Source organism: Agelaius tricolor, unplaced genomic scaffold (genome assembly GCF_023055355.1).
Source record: "Agelaius tricolor isolate 1412-34295 unplaced genomic scaffold, bAgeTri1.0.p SCAF_12, whole genome shotgun sequence".
Lineage (NCBI taxonomy): Eukaryota > Metazoa > Chordata > Aves > Passeriformes > Icteridae > Agelaius > Agelaius tricolor.
In genome coordinates, this window is record NW_027269272.1 from 26,477,621 (window position 1) to 26,488,644 (window position 11,024).

An 11,024-nucleotide genomic window follows, 5' to 3' on the forward strand; every position below is an offset into this window, starting at 1 on the left:
GACCCTAAGGGATGGGTACTGGGGGGTAGACATATAGGACAGCGTATGGGGCAAGGCTTGGGGGGCTGAACCTTGGCCTCTGGCTAATCACTCGACGACTTGGACCGAAACTTCTGCATGGAGGGGATGGGAGGCTGAGTGATTGACAGAGAGCCAGGGTGGGGGTTTGGGGATGATCTCATCCCGGGAGAGGGATAACACAGGTAAAGGGAGGGGGGTACAGTTTGGGATAAACCATTTGGCAAAAATATGGGGATACAAAAGAAAATTACTTCAAAGTATTACAAAGTATAAAAATGCACTACAGCAGGTTTGGGCAGCACCAAATAAATTGTAATAAAATGCTTTAAAAAAAGAAAAATTAAAAATAAAAATTAAATAAAATTAAAATAAAAAAATTAATTTAAAATAAATGAAAAACAAAATAAAAACTGTAAAGTGCTGTAAAGTGCCGTAAAACTTCCATAAAATGTAGTGCTGTAATGCAAGACCCTCAAAGACCACCACAATCACCAGCTTGAGTTGGTCTGGGCAGCACCAAAAAAAATAATATAAAAAGCGTCAAAAATAGAAAAGTTAAAAATAAAAATTAAACAAAAAATGAAATAAAAAGCTTAAAAAAATAGAAAAATTAAAAATAAAGATGAAATAAAAAATAAAATTAAAAAAATAAAATAAAAAGCTTTAAAAATAGAAAAATTAAAAATAAAATTAAAAAAATAAAATAAAAAGCTTTAAAAATACAAAAATTAAAAATAAAAATAAATTAAAAATAAAGTTAGAAAAATAAAATAAAAAGCTTTAAAACTAGAAAAATTAAAAATAAAAATTAAATAAACAATAAATTTAGAAAAAAAAATAAAAAGCTTTAAAACTAAAAAAAATGAAAATAAAAATTAAATAAAAATAAAATAAAATAAATAAAATAAAAGCTTTAAAAATAGAAAAATTAAAAATAAATAAAAAATAAAAACTGAAAAACAAAATAAAAAGCTTTAAAAATAGAAAAAATGAAAAAAAATGTAAATAAAAAATAAAATAAAATAAATCTTTAAAAATAGAAAAATCAAAAACTAAACAAAAAAATCAAAAAATAAAATAAAAGCTTTAAAAATAGAAAAATTAAAAATAAAGATGAAATAAAAAATAAAATGAAAAGCTTTAAAAGAAGAAAACTTAAAGGTGAAATAAAAAATAAAATTAAAAAAATAAAATAAAAAGCTTTAAAAATAGAAAACTTAAAAATAAAATTAAAAAAATAAAATAAAAAGCTTTAAAACTAGAAAAATTAAAAATAAAAATTAAATAAACAATAAATTTAGAAAAATAAAAAAAAGCTTTAAAACTAGAAAAAATGAAAATAAAAATTAAATAAAAAATAAAATAAAATAAATAAAATAAAAGCTTTAAAAATAGAAAAATTAAAACTAAATAAAAAATAAAAACTGAAAAATAAAATATAAAGCTTTAAAAATAGAAAAATGAAAATAAAATATAAATAAAAAATAAAAAATAAAATAAAGGTTTAAAAATAGAAAAATCAAAAATTAAATAAAAAAATCAACAAATAAAATCAAAGCTTTAAAAGTAGAAAACTTAAAGATGAAATAAAATAATAAAATTAAAAAAATAAAAAGCTTGAAAAATAGAAAAATTAAAAATAAAATTAAAAGAATAAAATAAAAAGCTTTAAGAATAGAAAAATTAAAAATAAAAATAAATTTAAAAAAATTAGAAAAATAAAATAAGAAGCTTTAAAACAAGAAAAATTAAAAATAAAAATTAAATAAAAAATAAATTTAGAAAAATAAAATAAAAAGCTTTAAAATAGAAAAAATGAAAAAAATTAAATAAAAAATAAAATGAATAAAATAAAAGCTTTAAAAATAGACAAATTAAAAATAAATAAAAAATAAAATTAAAAAATTAAAATAAAAATCTTTAAAAATAGAAAAATATAAAAAAAAAGATAAATGAAAATTTTAAAAATAAAATAAAAGCTTTAAAAATAGAAAAATTAAAAAAAAGAAAATAAAATTAGAAAAATAAAATAAAAAGTTTTAAAAATTGAAAAAAGGAAATAAAATAGAAATAAAAAATAAAATCAGAAAAATTAAAATAAAAGCTTTATAAATAGAAAAATCGAAAATAAAAATAAATAAAAAATAAAATTAAAAGATAAAATAAAAAGATTCAAAAATAAAAAAATTAAAAATAAAATTTGAATTAAAAATAAAATTAAAAAAATGAAATAAAAAGCTTTAAAAATAGAAAACTTAAAGATTAAATAAAAAATAATAAATAAAGATTAAATAAAAAATTAAATTAAAAAAGTAAAATTAATTAAAAATAAATGAAAAACAAAATAAAATCTGTAAATGTTCCATAAATGTAGTGGTGTAAAGCGCAACTGTCGTAAAAGCTGCCGTAAAGCGCGACTGCCGTAAAAGGTGCCGTAAAGCGCGACTGTCGCAAAAGCTGCCGTAAAGCGCGACTGTCGCAAAACTGCCGTAAAGCGCGACTGTCGTAAAAGGTGCCGTAAAGCGCGACTGTCGCAAAACTGCCGTAAAGCGCGACTGTCGCAAAACTGCCGTAAAGCGCGACTGTCGCAAAACTGCCGTAAAGCGCGACTGTCGCAAAAGCTGCCGTAAAGCGCGACTGTCGTAAAAGGTGCCGTAAAGCGCGACTGTCGCAAAAGCTGCCGTAAAGCGCGACTGTCGTAAAAGCTGCCGTAAAGCGCGACTGTCGCAAAACTGCCGTAAACCGCGACTGTCGTAAAAGGTGCCGTAAAGCGCGACTGTCGCAAAAGGCGCCGTAAAGCGCGACTGTCGCAAAAGGTGCCGTAAAGCGCGACTGTCGCAAAACTGCCGTAAAGCGCGACTGTCGCAAAAGGTGCCGTAAAGCGCGACGGTCGTAAAAGTCGCCGTAAAGCGCGACGGTCGTAAAAGGTGCCGTAAAGCGCGACTGTCGTAAAAGGTGTCGTAAAGCGCTACTGTCGCAAAAGGTGACGTAAAGCGCGACTGTCGCGCTTTACGGCAGTTTTTACGACAGCCGCGCTTCATGGCACTACCTTTTATGGAACTTTAATGGTACTTTACAGCACTTTACGGATTTTATTTTGTTTTTCATTATTTTTTAATTAATTTTATTTTTTATTTTTATTGAATTTTTATTTTTAATTTTTCTATTTTTACATTTTTTTTATTTTTTTAATTTTATTTTTATCTTTAATTTTTATTTTTAATATTTTTATTTCTTTTTTTTAATTTTTTTAATTTAATTTTTAGTTTTAATATTTTTATTTCTTTTTTTAAATTTTTTTATTTAATTTTTAGTTTTGATTTTTCTCTTTTTAAAGCATTTATTTTATTTTTTAATATTATTTTTTATTTAGTTTTTATTTTTAATTTTTCTTTTTTAAAGCATTTATTTTTTTAATTTTATTTTTTATTTAATTTTTTTTAATTTTTCTATTTTTAAAGCATTTTTCATTTTTTAAATTTTATTTTTATCTTTAATTTTTAGTTTTAATATTTTTATTTCTTTTTTAAATTTTTTTTATTTAATTTTTGGTTTTAATATTTTTATTTCTTTTTTTAAATTTTTTTAATTTAATTTTTAGTTTTGATTTTTCTCTTTTTAAAGCATTTATTTAATTTTTTTAATAATATTTTTTATTTAATTTTTTATTTTTGATTTTTCTATTTTTAAAGCTCTTTTTCTAATTTTTTAATTTTTAATTTTTTATTTAATTTTTAGTTTTAATTTTTCTATTTTTAAAGCATTTATTTTATTTTAAAATTTATTTATTTAATTTTTATTTAAAATTTTTTATTTTTAAAGCATTTTTTTATTTTTTAAATTCTATTTTTATCTTTAATTTTTAGTTTTAATTTTTTATTTCTTTTTTTAATTTTATTTTTTATTTAATTTTTAGTTTTGATTTTTCTATTTTTAAAGCTTTTTATTTTATTTTTTAATTTTATCTTAATTTTTTTGTTTTAATTTTTCTATTTTTAAAGCATTTATTTTATTTTTTTAATATTATTTTTATTTCATTTTTATTTTTTATTTTTGTATTTTTAAAGCTTTTTATTTTTTAATTTTATTTTTATCTTTAATTTTTATTTTTGATTTTTCTATTTTTAAAGCTTTTTTATTTTTTAATTTTATTTTTTATTTAATTTTTAAATTTATTAATTTTTTAAATTTTATTTTTATTTAATTTTTAGTTTAATTTTTTTCTTTTAAAGCATTTATTTTTTATTTAATTTTTTTTTGATTTTTCTATTTTTAAAGCTTTTTTTGTTATTTTTTAATTTTATTTTTTATTTCATTTTTTTTTATTTTTTCCATTTTTAAAGCTTTTTTTAAAATTTTTTTTTTATTTATAGAGCTTTTTATTTTATTTTATTTGGTGCTATCATTTCTACAGCTGCTTGGAGTTTTGTAATACGACTCAATAGATAATTTGGGGTCAATACAGAGTTAAGTTGCTGTGCCGGTTTTACCTTTTCGTTTATTATTTGTTTTTTTTACCAAATCTCGAACTGTATCTTCAAGATTAAATGTAAAACAAATCCATCTCTCTCCTTTTGGACATTCAATTCCAAATCTATTACCACTTTTTCCTAAGTTTCTTGTAATCCAATACTTTACTCCATTTTGCCTACAGGTTCTTAATTTGGATGGGTTATAACAGTGGCTGTTGACATAGGTGTGTGTAATTAAAGAGGAACTTTGGTTTCTTTCCACGTGATGCTTTCTGCAGCATTTGTGACACAATCTTGCTGGTATCCCGAAAGGGAAAAGAGAACAAATGAGTGCCAGAAACAGGAATAACAGAGGTCCAGTATGCCTTATACTCCCACCTCCCAGGCCTGTGAGGTTGCAACCCACAGCAGGTGTATTTGATCTTCTCGGTGGCAAAATACAGAGGCCAATCTGGTCTTGCCCTCTATTTCCTTGTCACTTTCTCTTAACTAATTTCCAGGCAAATTGGTTTGGACACCCTTTAACTGTGGTCTCTTACCATTCTTCAGGTATCTCTCATTCAACAGGCAGCAATAATTCCCATCCACAAAGCTAAGTTATTACTTTAACACTTTTTGCAATAAGAGCATAAATGTTGTGAACTACAATACTAATTATTCTCACAATTCAAGCATTTACTTATAACCCAGCTAGCATGTCCAGTATTGGAATGAATCAAATAAAGTTTACTGATGGAAATGGTAATTCCCCTTCTCCCCTGTACAATTCTCAGGCTAAGGTCAGAACACAAAAACAGTCTTGATCCTTCTATCTGGAGTATTCCTCCCATAAGGAGATGTTTTATTCAGGCAGTGCTTGAAAGCAGTGGTATAAGCATTGTCTTACTTCTGAATTCAGTGTTATTCTTTGTACATTTCTTGGATCATTTGGCTGTTTCCAAACTATTACCACTCAGTCCCCATTGGAAAGTCAGTTTGGTATCACCCGGTTTAAATGTGATAGTCCTTTGATTCTGCTGGCATGAATTCACCCTCTTTCCGTGATTCTGATTGTTGCTTCGGTAGTACCTGGATAGGACTTCTTAATAGCATAGTAATAAAAGAAAGATAATACTGCATTAACTTTTACCATTCACTTTTCTTCCAAACTTTCAGGGTTTAGCTAAAACCTTTTTCCACAGCAGCCTCTTCTTCTTCTATCCAGCTGTGCTAATAGCTGCAGAGGCAAATTCTTCTTTTTGTGAGTTACAGTTAGTTAAATAAGAAAAGCTAGACCCATTTTAACTCTAGATGTATCACATCTATTGCTTTTTACTTTTTGGGCAGCATTTAATTGTTTTAGCCTTACAAACCCATTCTTCAGGAAAAAAACCAAAAAACAAAAAACTTCTTTTTAACAGCAAACAAAACACACAAAAGAAAAGACCAAAAACCTTCTTACTTAAGAAAAACAAACCCCTTTGTGAGGTTTGGAGAGTGAGCAATCTCTGCTTTGATTTTATCTTTTAGTGCTAGCCCCCCTCTCGCTCTTTTCACAGCCTTGCTGTCAATGCCATGCTGCCACTTCGCTGCAGGGCCGGAGCAGGGGAGAGCAGCCAGGGGCATGGGGACCCTGGGGGCAGCCTTGGGTCCCTTTTGCCCTCTCTCTCTCTTCTTCTCTCTCTTTCTCTTTCCTTCTCTCTCTCGGCCCACTTACCAGGGCCGACGCAGCCATCCTCGACTCGGGACCCCGGCAGTCTGGGAGCCCCCCCGGCAGTTCCGCCACGGAGCCAGCCCGCTCCTGCCCGGCAAACCCGTGTGTCCCCTGCTGCCAGCACCGCCGCCGGGTCACCTCCATGGATCGGTGCCTGCCGCAGCCCCCGAGACCCCGCCGCTCGCAGGGAGCGGTCAGACACCTCCCAACCTTGACAACCCCAAACCTGGCATCCCCAGGTGCTGCTGACATTCTTTTCCTTTCTCTAGTCAACTTATCCTCTTTTCCCTTCAAGGTTCTGCTAAACCCTTTCTGGACCTCAGTTCGGCATTGAATAACCTCCTAACAACCGTGTGTTAAGACACTTCCCTACCTTTCATGCAAAAAACTTTCACACTTCTGCTCTCTTCTAGCACCAAGATGTCATCACTTCACATTCTAACATCTCAGAGTTTGCTAACCACCTCCCTACTTCAACTTCTCTCTTTCTTCTCTTCTTACCTGTTTTTTTTTTGTTTGTTTTTTTTTTTTTTTTTAATTCAACAGACCTCAGATGGTACAAGGTGAACCTAACTAAATTACTTCCAAAAGTAGGCTTACAACTTTCTTTTACTAGGATTGCAGTAGCTGTTAAATACCTACTGGCTAGCTGTGGCTTACTGAGTCTAACATCTTTGATATATAAGCTACTAGATATTTTTTTACTCTTCATTACTCTTGAATTAAAATTTTATGAGCTACTCCATTTTCTGTACTTATGTATAAATGATAAAGGATTTTTCTAACAAAGGTAAGCTTAAAGCTGGTACTTAGGCTAGTTTTAACTTAACTCTTTTAATTTAACAATATCTTCCTTGGTCTGTTTTACATCATCCCCTTCTGTCAATTTTTTTCCTACATGAATTTTGCTACTTGTGCGTACCCCTCAATCTATAATCTATAATATTTCAATAATCTAGGTAATTTTCTGATCTCTCTCTTTGAAGAGGGAGGGAGAATGAATAAAATTCTTGCAATTTTCTCATGGTTGGTTTTCTAGCTACTTCTATTTATTAAGTGTCTAAGATATTTTACCACTGGGTAGTGAGTCTGAGTTCTTTTATTAACCTCCCTTTAATCTTATACTAGTCTATAACTCCCATCAGACTTTACTGGGGGAAAAGGGATATTATGAGGAGACATACAAGGTTCTAATGCCCCATCCTTTATTAGTCCTTCTGTTACCGGCTTCAAATCTTCCTGTCCTTCTAAAGATACAGGATACTGATGTACCCCTATGGGACAATCTTCTCTCTCAATTGTAACCCTTATGGGGTCAATATTTAATCCTCCCCTATTTCCTTCTCCAGCCCAAACTTCTTTGTTGATTTTTTTTTTTCTTCATCCTCTTGGCCTAATTTTAAAACTCTAGCTGTGATTTTCCCATTTTCTGATATAAATCCTATTCTTAATTGCACTTGTAAGACTCTTCCCAATAAATTGCTAAATGCCCCTGGGACCAATAAGACATCTCCCATCCAAATTCCAGTTTCTTCCCTCAATTACTACATCTTTAATGAGCAGAAATGTAAAACTTTCTCTTTTTGCCCGTTACTTTCACTATATGTTTGCTCACACTATAACTTTTTGGAATATTTAACAGGCAGGTTCTCTCTGCCCCTGTGTCTATTACAAATTCCAATTCTTCTTCTTGGGGACCCACTTTTAAAGTTATCACAGGCTCCAGATGGTATTTGTCCCCCCCAAAAAATTAGAGCTTATGACCTCCCTATTCCTCCTCTGTGCCCATCTCTTTAACGATTTTTAGATCTTCCGCTTACTTAGGACCATTTTCCTATTTCTCTTAAGTTTGTTTATCTATTTAGCTGAAGTTTCTTCTTTCCCCTCTAAAAGCTGTCCCTTAAAAACTTTTTTTTCCCTGCATTTCGCCTTTGATATGCTGTCTCATTTATTCCTTTGATTATGTAATTACGATAATTATTCACATGTTTACTCCCCTCCTTATTATTTTTACCCCACTCAGGAGGTACAGTTGGCATTTTGTCTTCTCTGGGAGTCCCCACAGATTATCTTTTTTCCTAAGCTTTTATTTCAGCTGCTCTGATTAATTGCCTTTCTTCCTGAGAAAAATATTATTTTCATTACAGACCTCATCTCTTCTCAAATATAAATGTTTGGACCTAAAAATTGGTCTAATTGTTCAGCTATGCCTATGGGATCCTCCAAATATCCCTTTTATTTATTTCTTAAAATTTCACACCTCAGACGAAGTCAAAGGAGCATTTACAAACCCTGGTCCGCCGCCTCCTATGGGAGCCTCTTTTAATGGAAATAGACCAATCCCTTTATCCCATTCTTTTTGGATTTTTATCTTCTATAGCTTTTCTCCCGTATTTTAAGGATGAATCAGGAGAGGGCTTTCTTTTACCTGAACTTTAAGTGTTTCGATAAGGTGATTCCTTTAGAGAGTTCCGCTGAGCAGCCGGAGCTGTGGTTACCAAGGGAACGGAGCTCAGGGCAGGACGGGGGAACTCGGCACAGCTCAGGGTCTCGGTCCTCCAAAGGCGGGGTCTGCAGGGGGAATCGCCCGAGGGGCTCGGCACAGCTCAGGGTCTGGGTCCTCCAAAGGCGGGGTCTGCAGCCGGAATCGTCCCAGGGGCTGTTCCGGTGCAGACCGAGCTGCAGCGTGGATCGGCCCCCCATGGCTCACGGCGGCTGATCCGGCAGAGACAAAGCCGGCGACTGACCCCGGCTGCAGCGGCGGGAGCCGAGCAGAGTCAGGGCAGCCGGGGATGGGACAGAAGGGACCCCCCCTCGGTGCGGTCAGCGCGGTACCCACGGTGCACACGGCAGGACGGACCCCCCGCCCCTTCCGCCGGCACGGCCAGCGGAGCGGCCGCGGGCCAGGCGGCCGGGACCGGGACAGACGGACCGGAACAGACGGACCGGAACAGACGGACTGTGCCGGAGCCGACACAGGGGCTGGGGCAGCCGCGAACGAGTGGGGGAACAAACGGGAATGGATGAGGTAATATTTCTATAAGCAAGATTGAAATGAAAGCGAGCTTTGAGATCCCTCAGTTACTGGACATCAGGAAAACAATGGTGTGGCCAGCTGAAGGTAATCCCCTTTGATGAAACAACACCCTCTGCCTGCAGACAGCTCCAAGGGGCCGAGCAGACCCTACTAGCTTGGCAGAAGGGGCCCAAAGAGGAGCTTTTAGGGTTTAAAATGTAACACAGTATGGTAATGTAGTGATTCTTATAGGCCGTATGGAAATGCTATAGGATTTGTGTATTGTACTAGATTGGTTAGTGAGAAGTAGAATATTCAACACAGAAAATGATTTATTGTATTGTAATGGGAACTTCACTCTCTTGACCTTTTACTCGCTTACCCCTTTTTACTCTTATGCTTTTGCTCTCTTACCTTTTTACGCTCTTACCCTCTCATCGTCTCAACCCCTCTCTTCTCTCAGGCCTGCTCTGAGCTGTGGCTGGCAGCTCCCAGCAGGCCACTGCACCCAGGCCCTTTGCAATAAACCCCAAGTTCCAAAAGGCCCCTGCCCCCGGGCCCTTTGCAATAAACCCCAAGTTCCACGACCCGGCTTCAGAGATCTCTGGTCCCGACCGTGCTACCCCCTCCGATGCTCCTACAGCTAGAAACTCACTCACTAGCAGGAAAAATCCTTCCAAAGCATTTTTTTCTATTTTTATCCTCCGAGTGTCCAACTTCTTTTGCTAAATTTCTACAGATTGGAGTTCAAATTACCATTTCTGACCAGTGCAGAGACAAATGATGAAACATTCCTGAGTTATTCTTACTCTTCAACTTATGGAAGTAGCCAGCACTCAATTTGCATGATCTAACCAAAGTAGCCATTTCACAGAAAAGCACTTTCTATAGCAATATTGAAAAACTATAGATTGAGGTAAAACCATCAAGTTCCTGCCCTCACTGCTGCAAAGTCACATGTTTGAAGAGCATCCCACTGAATTTTCTAACGATGTGTGAATGTGTCATCTGGACCACAGGAGATAAAGCAGGGTTAAAACACTGAGCAAAACTGAAGTTAACAAACACAAGGTTCATCAACCTTGCAATAGAAGCTTGCAGAAACCTTTCAAGGCTTATCCAATAAAGCCCTGTGGCACTTTGTTCTTCCCTCTCCTCCCAAATCTCCATCCGTCTGAGCCAGCATCAGCAGGAAATTTTGCACGGAAGCTTGCCAGATAAAATAGCTATATCATCTGCCATTAGTTTTAGAGAGTTCTTCAAAAATAGATTAAAAATTATATATTATTTTTTAGCTGTGTCCTAAGTTAGGGATGGGCCAAGTCTTGTGTCTTTGTCTCACAGAAAGGTGGTTCATGTGTCCTTTAATATCATATGTGCAAATATTTCCAATCTGCATTCTGCCTTATCAGAAGGCTAATTAATTACTTTATTATACTATATTACATTACATCTAAACTGAATCTGCCAAGTACTCAACCCTGCACACACCACACACTACTCATTACTGTCACTCAACAGACCCGACACACACACACTTGGCCCTGACAGGCCAAGGAAACAAAACACCATCACTTTGGGTGAACAATCTCCACGCTGCATTCTACTTCGGCACAAACACAGGCACAGCACATGAGATAAGAATTGTTTTTCCTTCCTCTGAGGTTCAGAGAATGTGAATCCCAGAAATATTCTTGGGGAGAATTGTGCCTTGCTTTTCTCTGTGAAGTGAGGTGTGGTGACAGATGCACCCTGGCCTCCAGGGCAAAGAATCACGGAATGGTTTGGGTGGGAAGGGACCTTGAGGTTTATCTTTGATTTA

At 33.7% G+C, this 11,024-nt stretch overlaps 1 long non-coding RNA gene across 1 annotated transcript; it reads right to left on the reverse strand.

The window, feature by feature from the left end:
* Nucleotides 1-4,152: 4,152 nt before the first annotated feature.
* Nucleotides 4,153-9,198, reverse strand: LOC139595223 (uncharacterized). The gene is made up of 2 exons (XR_011680937.1): nucleotides 8,615-9,198; nucleotides 4,153-5,574 (listed from the first exon to the last, which is right to left on the reverse strand). It is a non-coding gene; the product is annotated as an uncharacterized lncRNA (long non-coding RNA).
* Nucleotides 9,199-11,024: the final 1,826 nt, after the last annotated feature.